This window comes from Balaenoptera physalus (genome assembly GCF_965194825.1).
Source record: "Balaenoptera physalus genome assembly, chromosome: 4".
NCBI classification, from domain to species: Eukaryota; Metazoa; Chordata; class Mammalia; order Artiodactyla; family Balaenopteridae; genus Balaenoptera; species Balaenoptera physalus.
The window spans coordinates 14,691,353-14,711,421 of NC_138891.1; the positions used below are offsets into that span (position 1 = coordinate 14,691,353).

At 38.8% G+C, this 20,069-nt stretch overlaps 1 protein-coding gene across 6 annotated transcripts in view; it reads left to right on the forward strand.

The window, feature by feature from the left end:
• TMEM108 (transmembrane protein 108) overlaps positions 1 to 20,069 on the forward strand; it is a 378,497-nt gene that overhangs the window by 124,364 nt on the left and 234,064 nt on the right. Inside the window, exon 1 of one of the 6 annotated variants that reach the window (XM_082459299.1) lies at positions 56 to 1,691. The exons of 4 other annotated variants lie outside the window; for them this stretch is intronic. The gene's annotated coding sequence lies outside the window, so the exon portion shown is untranslated. One more of the 6 variants, XM_082459300.1, reaches the window with a different exon arrangement.

Below are 20,069 nucleotides of genomic sequence, written 5' to 3' on the forward strand. Positions count from 1 at the left end.
TCTGCTCTCTGGTGGTTGAGGCTATCTAAGAGGCTTGATGGGAGGCTCTGGTCTGATCTAATGTTCTCCTTATCTACACACACACACACACACACACACACACACACACACATAAATATACATAAATACATATACATACATATATACACATAACACACATGTATACTTACATATGTATATATGGAAATGTATATGGATTCTGTTGTGAAATATGTTTTTCTTAGCAATATATCTTAGATATATGCCCATATCAGTACATATAGATCTACCTCACTTTAATGGCTATGTAGTATTCCATTGTCATGGCATGTCATAATTTAACTTACCTTCTCTTTATCAGCATTTGGGTTGTTTCCAGTTTTATCCTATTGCAAACAATGCTGCAATAAATATTTTTGGACATATCTTTTCACATTTTTTGGTAAATATATTTGTAGGATACATTCAAAGCAGGGGAATTACTAGTGAAAGTGTGTGCATTTTTAGTGTCACTAAACAGTGCAAATTGTCCTCCAGAATTACTGTATCAATTTATACTTTCACCAACAGTGTATAATATGTTTCACTTCAGTAAATGCTCACTGAGTACTTACTATGTGTCTTCACTAAAATAGGATCTCGGGATAAAAATTGTCCTTGTCAAGTCATGAAAGTGAATAAAAAGCCCCTACCAGGGTCAACTTTTTGTTCTATTCCTGGCCTAAATTGGCAACTCCCCCATTCTGCATCAGTGGCCTTGCTTTCCTTGTGGAAGGCAGTAGCTTTTGTTTTCCTCCAGGATCTGACGTGATGATCTTGTCAGTTGCTTTCAGGAGCTAGGATCCACTGTTGCCCTCTGTTCTGAAGCGTTACCAGGCAAGCACAGAATTTTATCAGCAGAACAGCACAAAGGCAGGAGAAACACAGTTTATTCACTGTTTAAACCTCTTTGTCCTTCACCTCTATGGGTTCTCAGAGAAAGTAATAGATACCAACTATTTCTTCAGAATTCACTGAGGGGGAAAGTATGGATCAGTCATTTTGGAACCACGTTGGTTTCTGATACCAAAATTACCTAAATGAGTACAATATAATCTGTAAGTTAAAATACCTGAGGGTCCTAAGTGCACAACATAATGGATGGATAAACCTGGTTTTCTGAATGGAGGCAAATGTACTGGTAATTCAATTCTTATAGCTGAGGATGAGCAAGATCTCCGGTTCTCTAAGAATTGAAATTTCCCTGGATCTAGCCCAGAGTGAACGCCTTAGAGCTGCCCACTCTTGGGCCATTGCCTTGAGCCTGTGGGTACAATCCCTGGGGCAAGAGGAGGCTGCAGTTTGCCCAACAGCTGTGTGTGCTCCAGGCCAGTACCCGGCGAAGCTGACTTGGCAGCTGCTCTTTCCACAGCCAACCCGCCAGCCCCTGCGTGTGTTCTGAAAGATAAAGAAGAAAAAAGTAAACCCCTTTAGAGAGGTTGGAAGAAGCTAGTAGTTGCTAGGCAAGTTAAAGTAATTCAGTGTCCTTGCCAAACGTCTGCCATGCAAATAGGGAACTTTCAAGGAAGGGGAGTGAGATGGTGGGGCATGTTGGTTGCCATAGGAATGTTTCCCTGATTGGAACAAGACCACAGAGTGGAGAGAGCAAGACGGCTGCATCTATGGTTCTTTCTGCTTGGGAATGGGGGCCCAGAGTGGGCAGTGGAGCAGAGGTAAGCCATGGGGAGGAAGGGGCTAAACCCAGAAAACGTTCTTTAAGGCTAAGGGTGTGGGAAAGGTAGAAGGACGGTACATCCTGTGAAGGGAGGACGGCCCCAGCAGATGAGACCCTAGATGCCCTGTGAAACTAATGGCTTCTGAAGCTAAAATCAGGCAGGAGGAGTAAGAATAGTTTAACTCAGGAAAATTATGTGATGAACTTCTATGCTATTCTGAAGATCTGAGACTTGGAGAAATTGCAATCTAGAATTAATTCAGGGAGAATTCTGATTAGAGTCTGGAATAAACCCAGGTTTAAATTCGATGTAGATTTAAAATAGTGAAATTTAGTGGGAAGAGATACTTAATTTGAAGGTATTTTTTAATTTTTGTAAATATTATATCTTTAATTCATAAAACAAAGGTAGTGATTAAAGATTTGTTATTTAATTATGCTGCTATATTAAGTTCTGTTTTTATAGGGGGAGAAAAAGCACAATTGACCAAGTTGTGTGCTACTGGTATCAAACCTTAAAGAGACCCTCTGAGATGAGCTTACTGCTCCATTAATAAGCACCTTACACATCTGGTGGCAGCTTCCAGAATGACAGCTCAGGGTCCAAGCAGAAATCACAGCTTTTAGCTTTTTCAACTGTTGAACCTTGAATGTGCTATTTAACTTCTCTGTGATTGATCAGTTACCAGCTCTTAAAATGGATGTGAGAGCTAATCCTTGCCTCTCTGGAATGTTGTGAGCATGGATGCTGCTGTCATTGAATACAATTTCTGGGGGTGGTAGAAGATCCCGAGGTTCCTATGATGATAATGATAGGCTTAGTTTTTTGTGGTTTTTTTTTTGCCTGTATCTTTTTTTTTTAAACATCTTTATTAGAGTATAATTGCTTTACAATGGTGTGTCAGTTTCTGCTTTATAACAAAGTGAATCAGTTATACATATACATATGTCCCCATATCTCTTCCCTCTTGCGTCTCCCTCCCTCCCACCCTCCCTATCCCACCCCTCTAGGTGGTCACAAAGCACCGAGCTGATCTCCCTGTGCTATGCGGCTGCTTCCCACTAGCGATCTGATAGGCTTAGTTTGTCATAGTGATTTAGGTCAAAGATCTTCTGGGGTTTTTTTAGGTTAAAATCTTAAGGGGAACTTTCTTTAGCTGATGAAGTTTTTCTTGTACATGTGAAGTATATATAATTATTATCATTTGCCATATATTTGATTTTTGTGTTCAGAGGGTATTTAAAGTAGTTTCTTCTTTAGAATATATGTATGTATATATATTGGGATTATATGTAGTTGTTTCTTTACTTTTAATGTGGTTTCTTTTTTGGGTCATGTAAAAGAAGAATAATAGAACGTGATATTTATTATCAAATATTTGAATTATAGAGACGCATAAATACAAAGGATGCCATACGACCCACATTAGGGGTTACTGTTCTGTTTCAGAGCTCACTCCCTTCGTCAGTGTCTTGGTCTGCAATTTTAGTGTCGTTTTTACTTTAATTGATCAGATACTGGTTGATTGACACAAATTAATCTGAGGCTTGTAAACCAAATGTCAAATTTTAATTTACTGGGAGAGTGTAATTAGAAAGACTATCTTTGGACTTCCCTGGTGGCGCAGTGGTTAAGAATCCGCCTGCCAATGCAGGGGACACAGGTTTGATCCCTGGTCCGGGAAGATCCCACATGCTGTGGAGCAACTAAGCCGGTGTGCCGCAACTACTGAGCCTGCGCTCTAGAGCCTGCGAGCCACAACTGCTGAGCCTGCATGCCACAATTACTGAAGCCCACACATCCTAGAGCCTGTGCACTGCAACTACTGAGCCCACACACCACAACTACTGAAGCCCACGCTCCTAGAGTTGGTGCTCCGCAACAAGAGAACCCACTGCAATGAGAAGCCCATGCACCGCAATGAAGAGTAGCCCCACCCCGCACTGCAACTAGAGAAAGCCCACACGCAGCCAAAAAGAAAGAAAGAGAGGAAGGGAGGGAGGGAGGAAGGAAGGAAGGAAGGAAGGAAGAGGAAAGGAAAGGAAGGAAGGAAGGAAGGAAGGGGCATATCTCTTAAAAAAAAAAAAAGACTATCTTTGGACTCTTCAGACGGTATAAGCTTTCCCTAGTTTGATCTTGACAAAGAAGCCAAAATATCTACTGGTTATGATGTTTTTTAAAAAATGATATTCTTATCTAGACCTTCTAGAATCTAAGCAGCACTATCTAATAAAAATATAATGTGAACCTCAAATATGAGCCTTCTACGTAATTTTAAATCTACTACTAGCCACTTAAGAGTAAAAGGATGGGCTTCCCTGGTGGCGCAGTGGTTAAGAATCCGCCTGACAATGCAGGGGACACGGGTTCAATCCCTGGCCCAGGAAGATCCCACATGCCGCGGAGCAACTAAGCCCGTGCGCCACAACCACTGAGCCTGCACTCTAGAGACCGTGCTCTGCAACAAGAGAAGCCACAACAATGAGAAGCCCGTGCACTGCATGAAGAGTAGCCACTGCTTGCCTCAACTAGAGAAAGCCCATGCACAGCAATGAAGACCCAACACAGCCAAAAAAAAAAAAAAAAAAAAGAATAAATAAATTTATTTAAAAAAAAAAAAAGGAAACAGGTTAAATTAATTTTAATATATTTAACCAAATGTATACTGAAATTACCATTTTTAACAGTAATTAATATAATTATTAATGAGATATTTTGCAGTTTTCTCATATTAAGTCTTGAAATCCAGTGTACATTTTTCACTTATAGCACATCTAAATTTGAACAGTAAATTTTCACAGAAAACATATGATGTATATTTAGATTAAAATTTACAGTTGAAAAGGTGGATTCACATACCCAAGTCATTCCAAACATGCATATCAATTTTCCATTAACTGAATCAGTGTCTATTTCTAAATTTAATTTAACTAAAGTTAAGTAAAATTTAAAATAGAATCAGTCCCTCTGTGTCCCTGGCCATGTTTCAAGCACTCAGTAGCCTTGGCTAGTAGTGGCTGCCATACTGGATAGAGAGGACTGTTTTTCTCCAGCTTCCTTTCTTTACTCCCACATACCTCAGATTGTGAGACCTGTCTGGGAACTGTAATGGAGGGCGAATCTCACTTCATAAACATGGAACTACAAAGAGTTTACGTTCTTAAAAGGAAATTTTCATTCAAACTATCAGTATATTAGAACCTGCCTGGCAAGGAGTTGTCTGTCTGGTTGACCCTACTTTCTCCACCCTTCTCCCAGACATACCCATATTGTCTTTCCAACAGATAAAAACATGCCAACATTGACAGCATGCCTCACTCAGCCTCCTCTGGGCTTGTCCTCCATGCTGGCTCGTTTCCATTACATCAGTGTATTTCCTGGTTATAGGCCCTCCTTTATCTTTCTCATTGTTTCATTCTCCACATTTGGCTCTAATTTTTGTTTTAGTGAAGGATTCAAATGTTCAAATTCCAGTTTAGTTCTTAATTAAGGTCGTAGTGTTTGATTTATGTTAATTTGAATAAGGAATGAGGAACTTTTCCTCCTCTGCCCCTTGCTCCAGACTTCTAGAGTGGCTGGGCCAGGAAACTTCACTCTCCCCTCTACCCATGCAAGTATTTTTCTTTGGGCAAATCAGGGTTCTTCAGTATGGTCACCTGTGGTTAGACCTGTTAACCTTTAAGAACCTCTCTTTTTCCCTAGGCAGGAGGAATTAAGAAATATGTAGATAGGGAGTAGGTAGGTAATGACTTGGAAGATAAAGACCCCCCCTTAGTCTTGCCAGAATATTTTGCCCAGCACCTTGCTTGGGTCTGAACCTTGTTTGGCACATAGCCTGATAGACCCCATCACCAGGAGGTTATAGAGCACAGAGTTCATCAGTTCCTGTTGGGTACCTGCCACTTTAAAGGGACATTATCGATGATACTGTTGAAATTCACCCTTCATGTTCTGGAACGTATAAAGTGAAAACTACTTACAGAGCCTTTCCAGACGAGGAAATAATGTGTTATCCAAGACAGTAATGAGTCCTTCCTAGGCAAGAAAGGTAACTCAGAAATTCAGCCTGTTGAGTCATTTTGAACTGTTTTGAGTAGGAATGCACGTTGTGCCCCTTCCTCATTACCATCAGAATCAAATAATTTTTAAATAGGACTTTGTGGAATGATTATCTGTGACAGCAGGAAAACCTTGGAAGCCAGTCCCTAGTCTATGAGCTGTGAGAGGTGTGACATCAGGAAAGCCATTGGCTTGGTCTGGGCCTCACTTCTCACCTGTCAAGTGAGAGTGTTAGACCAGGTGGTCTTGAGGCACCTGTCAGCTATCACATGTTTTGGTCATCTCGGCTAATTCCACAGCTTCCCAGATGAAGAACCAGAGGCCTGCAAAGTCACTTCCTGAGATCATGTAGCAAATGGGAGGCAGGTTTCTGGTTCTCAGTCATGTGCTTTGCATACCCCAGGAGCTTCATCTTGCACTTAGAGGCTGAGCATGAACCAGATGAAGATATCCAGAAGGGTAGCTTGTTCTGTCTTTCCCCATAACATCATTTTGTCTGCTCATATTTTGAGGTTACTGGCCAAAACCTCTAAAACCCCTGGGTTACCTGTTTTTTGCCACCTTCAGTAATTCAGTTCAGGCATCTCTGTGGCATAAAGTCCCCCAGTGACTTCTAAATGAAAAGATATATATCAGTTCTTTGTTGCTGAAGATGCATGATAATAAAGGAAAAAGCAGCTGGAATGCAGAGTTAACTTTGCTCAAATATTTACCATTTAAACAACAACTAAAACAAAGCAAAGCAGAACAGAGGGCCACAGTGAAGTGCTCCTGTTCAAGTTCCCGGTGTGGGCTGGAGGCCTACTTCCAAGTGTTGGAGCAGCACTCACAGGTAGGCAGCTGAGCCTGACTTTCTCTGGATGGCACTTTTAGCAGGCAAATGCAGGGGCTTTATACTCCTTTAGGCTGGCATTCAGTTTTAAAAAGAAACCAAACAGAGGTGTTAAGGAAAGGAAACCTACTGATTTCCTATTAGTTGTACGAAGTATGCTAAATATTTCTATATATTGGCTCATTTAATTCTATAACCACCCTACAAGACAGGTATTATTTCCATTTTACAAGTCAGTAAAAGTACTCAGAAAAGTTATGTAGCTTGCCTAGAGTCACACAGTAAGTGAACAAGGATTTTATTTGGCTCTAAAATCTGATTACTTTCTACTAATTCCACTAACATCCAATAGCAGTGATTTCACTTTGGTTCCATTGAGTTTGAGGAGGACACCTGATGCTGTGCTGAAGATACCAACATAAATAGACCAAAATGAAAGGGAGATACAGTAATGGAGTAAATTTCACTTATAAGCAGAGGTTGTTAACCTGCATCTCAGAGATCTTTTGAAGATACTGAAAGCAAAAATATTAAAGAATTTTTTTAAAATAATAGGTTTATAAAGATACCCACTAATCAGAATCATTGATCAGTGGCAAAAGATCAGTGGTAATCCTAAATCAGATTTAACTTTCAGTGGTGGTGCTTGCTACTTTTTGGGTAAAATATCGTACCATCATTTTGGTTTTTAAGAAGGCATGTTGTTTGGGTTGGTGGTTCTCAGTCTTTTATCCTTTGGGTACATGAGAGGATGACATTTGCATTCAATGTCCTTCCCATAGTTATGAATGACAACAGTTATCTAGTGCTGCACAACAAAGTTAGTGTCTTAAAGCAACAACTATATTTATTTTGCTCACAGATCTGCAATTTGGGGAGGGCTCAACATGGACTGTTCACCTCTGCTCCACTCAGCATCAGCTGCATTGGCTTGGAGGCTTTAATCATCTGAAGCTCACTCACTCATATGTCTGAAGCCTGGGCTGGGAAGACTAGAACAGCTGGGCTCCTCTGGCATCTCTATTTCTTTGTGGTCTCTGCAGCATGACTGCTGCAGGGTAGCCAGACTTCTTCTGTGCTAGCTCAGTGCTCTCAAAGCACATGACCCAAGAGAGGAAGTCAGGCAGGAACCTTATCTTTTATGACCCACCCTAGGAGATCACACATCATCCCTACAGTGCATTCTGTTCATTGAAGCAGTTACAAAGGCCGGTCAGGTTCAATGGGAAGGGAAATAGATTCCATCTCTTGATAGGGAAGTGGAAAGTTTCTGGAAGAGCATGTGGAACAAGAAATACTGCAGTAGCCTTTTTTGGAAAATACAGTCTGCTACACAGATAAGCCAGGCTATGGGTTATATGCTGATGCCTAAGCCAGATGTATCTCTGGGCATTTCTCACCCACCCAAGGGAGCATATTGGTATGCAAATGAAATATAATTTATTTCCCTATAATTCAACCCACCATAATTCACACTCTTCAAAAAAGTAAATCATCTGCAAAATTTTGGTGCTCTCTCTACCATTAGAAACAAATTACTTGTAAAACATGAATGGATTAGGCTAATGAGGTAGATAGGTTACTCTCCCTAAATTTTCCATCATTGTTGAGCCTATGCCTGTTGAATGTTCCTGAATTGTCATCATATTTCTGCTTTTCTACCTTGCGCGCAGAGGTAAACAGCCGAATATTTATATAAACACCTTTGCATAGAAGCCTTTCCATTTAAAACTAAAAAGTAGAGACAGTTACACTTAAAACTGAATGTTTCCTGAAGGGGTTTATTCTAGAATTTTATAACATCTGCTGCCTCCTCTTTGGGAAATGAAATGATTATTCAAGACACACTTCTCAAAGTTTACAAAATTAGTATCTTCTCTCAAGCGCTACTTGTAAAATGTGGGAACGCTGTGGTGTGGCACACAACAGACTTATGTACTTTTTGCATTAATTGGACTAAGTTTGTTCTAGACCTTTTTTAAAACTGTAAAATATTTCATCCATATTAAAGAGAATATAAAATTTATATGTACGGTTTAAAGAACTAGAAACATGAATACTTGTGTACACACCATCCAAATTAAGAAGTAAACTATCACCTTCCTTATCCCCTGGAGGTCAAACCATCTTGACTTTTGTGTTAATCATCCCCTTTCTTTCCTTTATAGTATTACCATATCTATAGTAAAATCCTTTATTTGTTTGGATCTTCATCCAGTGCTTTTCACTTCAATTAAAAATACTTTATATAAAAAACTTGTACATCTTTTGTTAGTTTTACAGTTGACCCTTGAGCACCATGGGTTTGAACTGTACAGGTCCACTTATCTGTGGATTTTTTCCAATAAATATGTGCTCCAATACTACACAATCTGCAGTTGGTTGAATTTGAAGATGTGGAACTGTGGATACAGAGGGCCGACTGTGAAGTTATATTTGGATTTTTGACTGCTCAGGGGTCAATGCCCCTGGCCCTCGTGTTGCTCAAGGGTCAACTGTATTCCTAGGTACTTTATATTTTTGTTGCTGTTGTTAATGAGGTCATTCTGATTATTGCCAAGTATGAACATGCAGTTGATTTTTATGTATTCATTTTGTGAAAGTCACATTTGCTAAATCTCACTACAGGCATACTCATTTTATTGTGCTTCACTTTATTGCACTTCACAGGTATTGCGTTTTTTACAAATTGAAGGTTTGTGGCAACCCTGTGTCAAGCAAGTCTATTGGCATTTTTCCAACAGCATTTGCTCAGCTGGTGTCTCTGTGTCACATTTTGCTAATTCCGGCAATATTTCAAACTTTTAAATTATTATTATGTTTGTTATGGTGATCTGTGATCTTTCATGTTACTATTGTAATTGTTTTGGGGCACCACAAACTGCACCCAGATAAGATGGTGATAAACGTTGTATGTGTTCTGACTGCTCCACTGGCCGGCTGTTCCCCCCATCTCTCTCCCTCTCCTTGGGCCTCTCTGAGACACAACAATACTGAAATTAGGCCAGTTAATAGCCCTACAATGGCCTCTACGTATTCAAATGAAAGGAACAGTTGCTCATCTCTCATTTTAAATCAAAAGCCAGAAATGATTAAGCTTAGTGAGGAAGGCATGTAGAGATCCGAGATAAGCTGATAGCTAGGCCTCTTCCACCAAACAGCCAAGTTGTGAATGCAAAGGAAAAGTTCTTGAAGGAAATTAAAAGTGCTACTCCAGTGAACACAAGAATGATGAGAAAGCAGAACAGCCTTATTGCTAATGTGGAGAAAGTTTTTGTGGTCTGGATAGAAGATCAAACCAGCCACAGTATCCCCATCAGCCAAAGCCTAATCCAGAGCAAGTCCCTAATTCTGTTCAATTCTGTGAAAGCTGAGAGAGGTGAGGAATCTGCAGGAGAAAAGTTTGAAAGTAGTAGAGGTTTAAGGAAAGAAGCCATTTCTATAACATAAAAGTGCAAGGTGAAGCAGCAGGTGGCTACACTAAACAACAGATTTTCCATGTAGACAAAACAGCCTTCTATTGGAAGAAAATGCCATCTAGGACTTTCATAGCTAGAGAGGAGAAGTCAATGCCTGGCTTCAAAGCTTCAAAGGACAGGCTGACTCTCTTGTTAGGGGCTAATGCAATGCAGGTGGTGACTTGCATTGCATGTTTTAGTGAATATTTAAGTGACATGTTTTAGTGAATATTTTAAGCCCACTGTTGAGACCTACTCTCAGGAAAAAGAAAAAAAGATTCCTTTCAAAATATGACTGTTCATTGACAATGTACCTTGTCACCCAAGAGTTCTGATGGTGATGTACAGTGAGATTAATGTTGTTTCCATACCTGCTAATACATTATCCAGTCTGTAGCCCATGAATCAAGGAGTAATTTCAGGTCTTATTATTTAAGAAATACATTTCATAAAGCTATCCCTACCATAGATAGTGATTCCTATGATAGAGCTGGGCAAAATAAATGGAAAAACTTCTGAAGAGGACTCAGAATTCTGGATGCCATTAAGAACATTTGTGATTCATGGGAAGAGATAAAAATATCAACAGTACAGGAGTTTGGAAGAAGCTGATTCCAATCCTAATGGATGACTATGAGGGGTTCAAGACTTCATTAGAGGAAGTAACTGCAGATATGGTGGAAATAGCACGAGAACTAGAATTAGAAGTGGAATCTGAAGATGTGACTGACTTGCTGCAAATCTCATGATAAAACTTTAACAGATGAGGAGTTGCTTCTTATGGTTGAGCAAAGAGAGTGAGTGGTTTCTTGAGATGGAATCTACTCCTGGTGAACATGCCCTGAAAATTGTTGAAATGATATCAAAGGATTTATATTATATAAACTTAGTTGATAAAGTAGGAGCAGGGTTTGTGAGGATTGACTTCAGTTTTGAAAGTTATGTGGGTAAAATGCTGTCAAACAGCATTACATGCTACAGAGAAATTGTGAACGGACTAGTCGATCAATGCAGTAAGCTTCATTGTTGTCTCATTTTAAGAAATTGCCGGGAATTCCCTGGCGGTCCAGTGGTTAGGACTCCACGCTTTCACTGCCGAGGGCCTGGGTTCGATCCCTGGTCTGGGAACTAAGATGCCACAGCCATGCAGTGCAGCCAAAAAAGTAAAATAGAAGGAAGAAATTGCCACGGCCACCCCAGCCTTCAGCAGCCCCCACCCTGATCAGGCAGCAGCCACCGACATTGAGGGAAGACCCTCTGCCTGCAAACAGATTAGGACTCGCTGAAGGCTCAGATGATGGTAGCATTTTTTAACAATAAAGTATTTTAAAATTAAGATATGTACATTTTTTTTAGACATAATGTTATTACACACTTAGACTACAGTATAGTATAAATGTAACTTTTATATGCCCTAGGAATCAAAAAAATTCATGTGACTCACTTTATTGTGATATTCACTTTATTGTTTAAATCTTATCTATCCTGACTGATTTTTGTCTGCTGAAGCTGTCAATTACTAGGAGAATTATACTGCAATTTCTCTCTCTGGTGATTTGTCCATTTCTCTAGTTACCATGTCAGTTTTTGCTTTGCATGTTTTCAGGTAATATTAATAGATACATGCAGGTTTATAATTCTTGTGTTTGTGTGTTGTTCCATGTTTTAAGTGTGTCTTTTACAGGCAACGTATAGCTAGATTTTTATTTATTCAGTTTAAAAATATTTACCTTTAATTAGAAAGTGGGGTCTTTTGCATTTATTGCAGTTAATGATATATTTAAATTTATTTCTGTCTCGCTATTTTATGTACTTTTATTGGTGAATGTTTTCTATTTTTCCCCCCTTTCTTCTTGCTACCTTCTGAAATGATAATTTTTTTCCCATTCCAGCTTTTCTGCCTACTTCTTTGGAGGTTCTATGCTTTATGTCTACTCCCTTAGTAGCTGTTCTTGCTGCTTCAGCAGACATACTCTAAATTAAAGTTTCTATTTAATGAGTATGTTACCACTCATGCTCCAAAATTCAAAGACTTACCTCTCTTCGGCTTCCCTATTCTTCTTCCACAAATTACAGATTTTTCTTATAGTTTTAAATAAAGTTTGCTTGGTTTTATCCATCTGTTTGTCGAGATTTTCCCTCATTACTTTCTTCCATTTTGAAGTTTTCATCTGCAGTCATTTTCCTTCTTTCTGAAGTATCTCCTTTAGAATTTCTTTTAGTGAGTTTTTTTTTTTTTAATAGTGAACTCTAAACTACATGTCAATGATACAGAGATGAATAAGAAACACTCCCATAAAGTATATAATTTCAGTGTAACTAAGTACAAATTCGAGATTAGGACAATGTGTTGCAAGCACAGAGAGGGGAAGCTAAGTATAAGGACCAGGGGGGTGGGGAACATCTCAGGAAAGGAGGTGGAGGGCTATGGGTGTGTTCATGGAACATTCATCAGCGCAACAGGCTGGAGCTTAGGAGTGGGTTGGTGCCAGGTGGAGCTAGAGAGGTTAGCTAACTAGCTAGTGGGTTGTGGAGAGCCTTAAATGCCAAACTGAAGGCAACAGAAAGTTGGGGGGGGGGGTTTAAAGCAGTGGGGTGACATGACTAGATGCATTATTTAGGAGTGAAATGTATGACTGCATGGTGAGTCATGGGTGCAGTAGTCATCCGCGGGGAGGAGGCTGGGTAACTAATCCAAGGCAAAGCAAAGGTAATGAGGAGAAATGAAATTTTAAAAAACATTGACAAGGTAAAAATCTGAATAGCAGATTTGAAGCAGAGAGATTAGAGGATACACTTCAAGGACTATAATCTAGAGGGCTAGCAGGATTGAGAGCATGGGAGGTGGTGTGCATGTTGGGGGTGTGGTGAAATGCCACTGCAGGGAGAGGATGAGGTTAGTTTGTAACATAAAGCATTTGATGTTTTCAGGACAGATGGTGAGTTGGTTTTAGAAGAATCAGTGTTTAATATATTAGGGATATCTCTGTGCTGAGAACTCAGCAACATTTTCTGATTTTATCTGGTGGTTCTGCTCATTACTGTTTTTCCTTCTTTTGCTTCCTGAGTTAGAATATAGATCTCTACTTCAGGATGCAAAGGGTCTGTTTTCAGCCATAAATAACATATAATTAAATAATAATTGGATTTCAGTTAAATTTTAGGTCAGGAATTTGAAATGTAGAGCTGCCTTCACTGCTCTTTGCAAAATGATTGCTGCTGCGCAGTGCTTGCTCTTGGCTGATGGGACCTCTTGTCAGGGGTCTATTTTTAATCTTAGCACTGTCCACAGGCTGGCAGATGTGACCCAGAGTGTCTAAGAGCATATGGTAAGACAGGAAGGAATGGAAAGAAGACAGACTCAAAGCAAGGGAAGAGGGAAGGGAAAAAATCCTTCATTTAATTAAAAGAAGTATTTGCAAGGCTTATGCTTCCTACCTGCTGTTTTTAGCTGGCAAGATCAGATTCTCCCCCTGTAGATTGCCGCCTGGCCTATGAGCTCAGATGGGGGCTTTCTTTTCGATGCATGAGTCATCACAGTGATTCAGTGACTTACTCGTCACTTATACATAATGATTGCAGTAGGCACTGCTGAGAGTTGAAAAGAGCTTCTCCCTGCCAGGGTGGTAAGTAGCTTTAATAGCAGGTGTGGTGTGTCAGTCCAGAACCTGAGCGACGCCTTGCCTTCCACCTGGTGTCATAATGGAGTGCTCTGGACTCAGGCATGCAGAGGGCCCCATCACATCCAGACATTGCTTGACAGAGGAGGGAGCTGGCCAGGGAATTTGGGGGGGCAAAAAACATGTGTTATAAACTGTTACGTTTGGTTAGCTGTACTCTATCTGGCAGCATCACCATCTGAAATATTCCTAGCCTTTTTATGTTGGTGGTGGTGGCTGATCCATGGGATCCTGATGTGTGGATCAGCTGCTGTTAAAATAGCTTATCTTTTAGAAGTGACTCAGGAGGAAAAGTAAAAGTTATTCATTTCATCCTGGCTGGAAAAAAAAAAAGAATTTGAGTTGTTAAATTACAGAATGATTCCTATAATTTTTGTTGTTGCTGTCAAAAACTACAAATATAGATTCCTGTATCTGCATTGAGATGGATCTGTCACTATTAGCACCTGCCTCTGGATGGCATTGGTAAGGCAGAAAGTTGGTGACATAGGTGAGCACATACGAAGTGTTTTATCTAATTTACCTAAATTTTACCTAAATTATCTCATTTAATCAGTTGTGCAGTTAAGGAAACTCAGAGAAGCTGAGAGAGTAAGGAAACTGTCCAAGGTCACTGAGCAGATACACAGTGGCCACAGTTCGAATCCAGGTACAATTAGTGGGAAAATTCACACAACACTGCCTCTGGGCATGTTTTGGTATTTACTTTTTCTCATTTGAGAGAACAGATGTGGTTTCTGTGATAAATTAGTCTCACCCAGGTGTTTTCCCTTGATAGAGATACCATCCCTCTATACCTGCCCCAGGTTCCAGCCTTTTATCCCTAGATGCTGTTTTCAAGTAACAAAAATAGGAAAAAACCTGAATAAGGGGCTTGGTCCACAGTGCAATACCAGCCCTACTGTATTCTTTCCTTTGTACTCTTTCTTGAATGCCCGTTAGGCTATTTGTCAGTGATGTTTAAACTATTAAAATTTCTGACTGTCCTTATCACAAAGACAGATTATACAAAGTTCTGAGCAGCAAAGATGTCAGCTGTATAAACACAGGGATTTATTCCTTATTTTTCCTAGCAATTTAAACTTGACTAAATGCCAAGGATGAACCAAATGTCAAGCTATCAGGAACAACAGGAACGTATAAGGGTTGTTTTGGGAGCAGGTTTCCTTGGTACCAAACTGAAGTAGCTTCCTGCATTCTACCAAGCTTTGGGGAAACAGAGCCCTTAATGCACATGGAATGTTCTGTTGTCTTCAAGAGAACTTATAATCACTTGCTTGAATAAGCAGCATTTACAATAAGAAAGCTTGAGGACATGCATGGATAGCCTTTTATTATGGAGAGAGGCTGTGTTATAAAGATGAAAATGTTAATACTTAATAGTTTTGAGATGAGAGTTGGAACTGGAGCATATATCTATGTCATAGTCATTTTCCCTGAGAATTACAGGTACCCAACCAAAAGACTGCAGTATTTTTAGCATGGCTTGTCACCCACAAAACACATGAAATGAAGAGCTGGAACCAGGAGTCAGGAGTTACGACAACATGAAACAGAAGGTAAGAGGATCAGTTAAGAGCAATGACCATGAGAGAGATCATCATTCATAGGACAGATATGATCCATTTTCCAGTGCAGAGTTTATCACCTGTTTGAGAGCCCACAAGGAGTGACTCCTGAGGAACCCCTACTAGTCTCTTTTCCTTCAAAAGAATTCTCAAGAGAAAAGAATAAAACAAAGGGAAGGGAGACTAAATGTAGGATAAAGATTGAGGAAGATCTTTATGTATATTTGATACAGGTAGACTGAACTTACCTCACCAGCTTTTAATTGTATGCCAACTTTTTGCAGGTAAATAAATTTCTGCAAAGCCCTAAGGAGCCATTTGTACTAACCTCAGCTGATTGTCTACTAACTTTTCAGAAACTCATGTTCTTAAACGGCTCAGAGGCTTTGGTTTTACCACCTGTGTTAATAAAGGAGACAATGCAGATGGTCTGTAATGCTGTATAATTTGTGACCACAGTGGGTGGGTATAAATGAGTTTAGTTGTCATTTGATGCGCTAGACACACAGTGAATGACTAGGGGAAAATCAGCCAAGGACAAGTAGCAAGTAGCTCGTTGGAGCCCTGTCTGGACTCTGCTGAGCATGTACAACTTTCCAGACCATCAGAGTTAAGGGGGCTCCTGGCCAGGCTCTCTTTGGTTGTTTCCTTCCCTGGATCTCCTTATTAAATTTCTGGCTTGTCTGCCATTTTATGCTTGTCCCAACCAGTATCAAGACCTCAGGCTACTCATGATGTTAGCCTTTCCTGATTGTTTGCCACTGAGATAACTATTGTTTCCAACAGTGCCCAGGCAGGAATTTTTCCATGCTCTGCTCCAAATAAAGTCAGACCCCTGCAGCAGGGAAGCAGAACTGCCAGTTCCCACAGCCCTCTCCATCTACTGAGGCTCGGGTAGAATTTTCAGGTAATGAAGCTGCGGTAGGAGAGGGCAAGGGATAGGAGCAATCTCTGGCTAAAATGTCACAGAATCCCTTCTTACTGAGACTCAGTAGGTTTTCTTGAGTAAATCTTTAATTAGTTGTATGCCTTTGGTCAGTTTCCAGAATTTTTAAATGGTAGTTTTGTTTTTATTTTTTTATTGAGATATAATTGACATATAACATTGTATTCGTTTCAGGTATACAACATAATTTGATACATGTATATATTTTGAAATGATTACCACAATGTTTATTTAACATTCATCACCATACATAGTTATATTTTTTTTCTTGTAATGGAGTTTTTAAGATTTACTTTCTTAGCTACTTTCAAATATACGATAGGGTATTGTTAACTATATTCACCATGCTGTACATTACATCCCCAGAACTTATTTATCTTATACCTGGAAGTTTATACCTTTTCATCACCATGACTCATTTCTCCCATCCCTACCCCACACGCATACCCTGCCTTTGGTAACCACAAATCTGTTCTCTGAATTCATGAGTTCATTTTTTTCTTTAGATTCCATACGTGAGGGATCTTACAGTATTTGTCTTTCTCGAATTTCACTTAGCATAATGCCCTCAAGGTCTATCCATGTTGTCACAAATGGCAAGATTTCTTTTTTTATGGCTGAATAATATTCCATTGTGAGTGTGCGTGTGTATCACGATTTCTTTATGCATTCATCCATCAGTGGACACTTAGGTTATTTCCATGCCTTGGCTATTGTAAATAATGCTGCAATGAACATGGAAATGCAGATATCTTTTTAAATTAGTGTTTTCATTATCTTCAGATAAATACTCAGAAGTGGAACTGCTGGATTATATGGTAGTTCTATTTTTAGTTTTTTGAGCAATCTTCACATTGTTTTTTATCGTGGCTGCACCAATTAACATTCCCTCCAACAATGCACATCCTTGCCAACGCTTGTTATTTCTTGTCTTTTGATGATAGCCATTTTAACGGTGTGAGGTGATGCCTCATTGTGGTTTTGATTTTCATTTCCCTTATGATTAGTGATGTTAAGCATTTTTTCATGTATCTGTTGGCTATCTGTATGTCTTCTTTGGAAAAATGTCTATTCAGATCTGCCCATTTTTAAATCAGATTATTTGTCTTTTGCTACTGATTTATATGAGTTCTTTATACTTTTTGGATATTAGCCCCTTATAAGGTATGATCTGCAAATATTTTCTCCCATTCAGTATGTTGCCTTTTCATTTTGTTTATGGTTGCTATGCAGAAGCATTTTGGTTTTCTGTAGTCCCACTTGTTTATTTTTGCTTTTGTTGCCTTTGCTTTTGGTGTCAAATCCAAAAAACCATTGCCAAGACCAATGTCTAGGAGTTTACCCACTATGTTTTCTTCTAGTTTTATTGTTTCAGGCCTTACATTTAAGTCTTTAATTCATTTTGTGTATGGTGTAAGACAGTGGTCCTGTTTCATTCTTTTGCATGTGGCTGTCCAGTTTTTCCAACATCATTTATTGAAGTGCCTGTTACTTCCCCATTGTATATTCTTGCCTCCTTTGTCATGAATTAATTGACCACATAGGCATGTTTTTTTTTTCTGGGCTCCCAATTCTGTTCCATTGGTCTATGTGTCTGTTTTTATGCCATTACACTGTTTTGATTACTATAGCTTTGTAGTATAGTTCGAAATCAGGAAATGTGATGTCGCCAGCTTTGTTCTTATTTCTCAAGATTGCCTTAACTATTTGGGGTCTTTTATGGTTCCATACAAATTTTAGGACTGTTTGTTCTATTCCTGTGAAAAATGCCATTGGAAATTTGATAGGGATTGCCCTGAATCTTTATATTGCTTTGGGTAGTATGAACATTTAATATTCTTCCAGTCCATGAGTACGGACTATCTATTTATTTCTGTATTCTTCAATGTCTTAGGGTTTTCAGTGTATAGGTCTTTCACCTCCTTGGTGAAATTTATTCCTAGGTATTTTATTCTTTTTGATGCAATTGTAAGTAGGACTTGTTAAAAATTCCTCTTTCTGAAAGTTTATTAGTTTGTAGAAACACAATAGATTTTTGTGTATTGATTTTGTATCCTGTGACTTTACTGAATTTATTCATTATCTCTAACAGGTTTTTGGTGGAGTTTAGGGTTTTCTATATATAATATCATGTCATCTGCAAATAGAGACAAGTTTTACTTCTTCCTTTCTGACATGAATGCCTTTAATTTCTTTTTCTTGTCTGATTGCTATGGCTAGGTCTTCCAATAATATGTTGAATAAAAGTGGCAAGAATGGGCATCTTTGTCTTGTTCCTAATCTTATAGGAAAAGCTTTCAGCTTTTCACAATTGAGTATGATGTTAGCTGTGGGGTTTTCATATATAGCCTTTTTTTATGTTGAGGTACATTCCTTCTATACCTGCTTTGTCGAGAGTTTTTATCATGAATGGATGTTACATTTGTCAAATGCTTTTTCTGCAACTATTAAGATGATCATCTGATTTTTATCCTTCAGTTTCTTAATGTGAATTACATTGATTGAATTGTGGGTATTGAACCATCCTTGCATCCCTGGAATAAATCCCACTTGATCATGGTATATGATCCTCTTAATGTATTGTTGAATTCAATTTGCTAATATTTTGTTAAGGATTTTTACATTTATGTTCATTAGGATATCGGTCTCTAATTTTCTTGTGTCCTTGTCTGATTTTGGTATTAGTGTAATGCTGGCCTCATAAAATGAGTTTGGATGCAATTCCTTCTCTTCCATTTTTTGGAAGAGTTTGAGAGAGATTGGTATTAAGTCTCCTTTAAATGTTTGGTGGAATTCACCAGTGAAGCCATCTGGTCCTGGACTTCTGTTTGATGGGACATTTTTTTAAAAAAACAGCTCTTAGTTTCATTAATCTTTTCTATTGTCTTTTTAGTCTCTATTTCATTTATTTCCACTCTGATTTTTGTTGTTTTAACAAGTTTCAACAAATTTGGTTGTTTTCAGCAAATTTGTCCAGGTTTATCATTGCTTTTGGGGGCAAAGATTTGCTGAGCTCCTCACTCAAGCATTCCAGAAATCCCACCTTTTCTTCATGTATTTATATAATTTTCTTCAAAACCTATTGACTTGAAATTATATATGACTTGAAATTAGTTATATGACTTGAAATTAGTGCATGTACACTCCAGTTGTAAACATCTGAGTCCCTTCAGTTATCTCTATGAGCCCTAAAGGTGCAGTTTATCATGACTTGGCCATAAACCATACTAATTTAATGCAAGAAATCAGTTTTGTATATTACCTGATGATCTACTGGTAACTTGAAAGATCATGTCAATAGGCATTATCTTGTGAAAGATAGAATACCTGTGAATTTTTAAATTCAGAGGCTAGGTTGATTCAAAAAAATACTATTAGCTGGGCAGTTTTGTACTTAATAACTCTGACAAGTTTTTAAGTTTTTTGTTTTTGAAAGAAAAGTCTGAGCAGTTAAGGGGTGGTAAAGAGTCTTAAAAACACCCTTACAAAATAGAAATTAAGTACAAAATTGGTTGCTCTTTACTCAGTCTATTTCTTTCATTTATTCCCATCTATTTTCTGCACTGCATAAGAAGTCTTGAGCTATAATCACATTTGAGTGATGGAAACACATCACAGTACCAGGAGACAGCAAATTCAAATGAAATAAAGCTCTGAGAATGAGATAGCAACTTGTCATAATTCATTTCTTTTGTTTTCTATAATCATTATGTATTGTGCTATTAAACTTTTCAGAGTATTTGTGCTATGTCCCTCCTCACCCTCCCAAAATTTTGCATGTGCCATCTTGAACTCCCCGCTTCAGTAGTGAAACAGGCTGTGACTATCACAG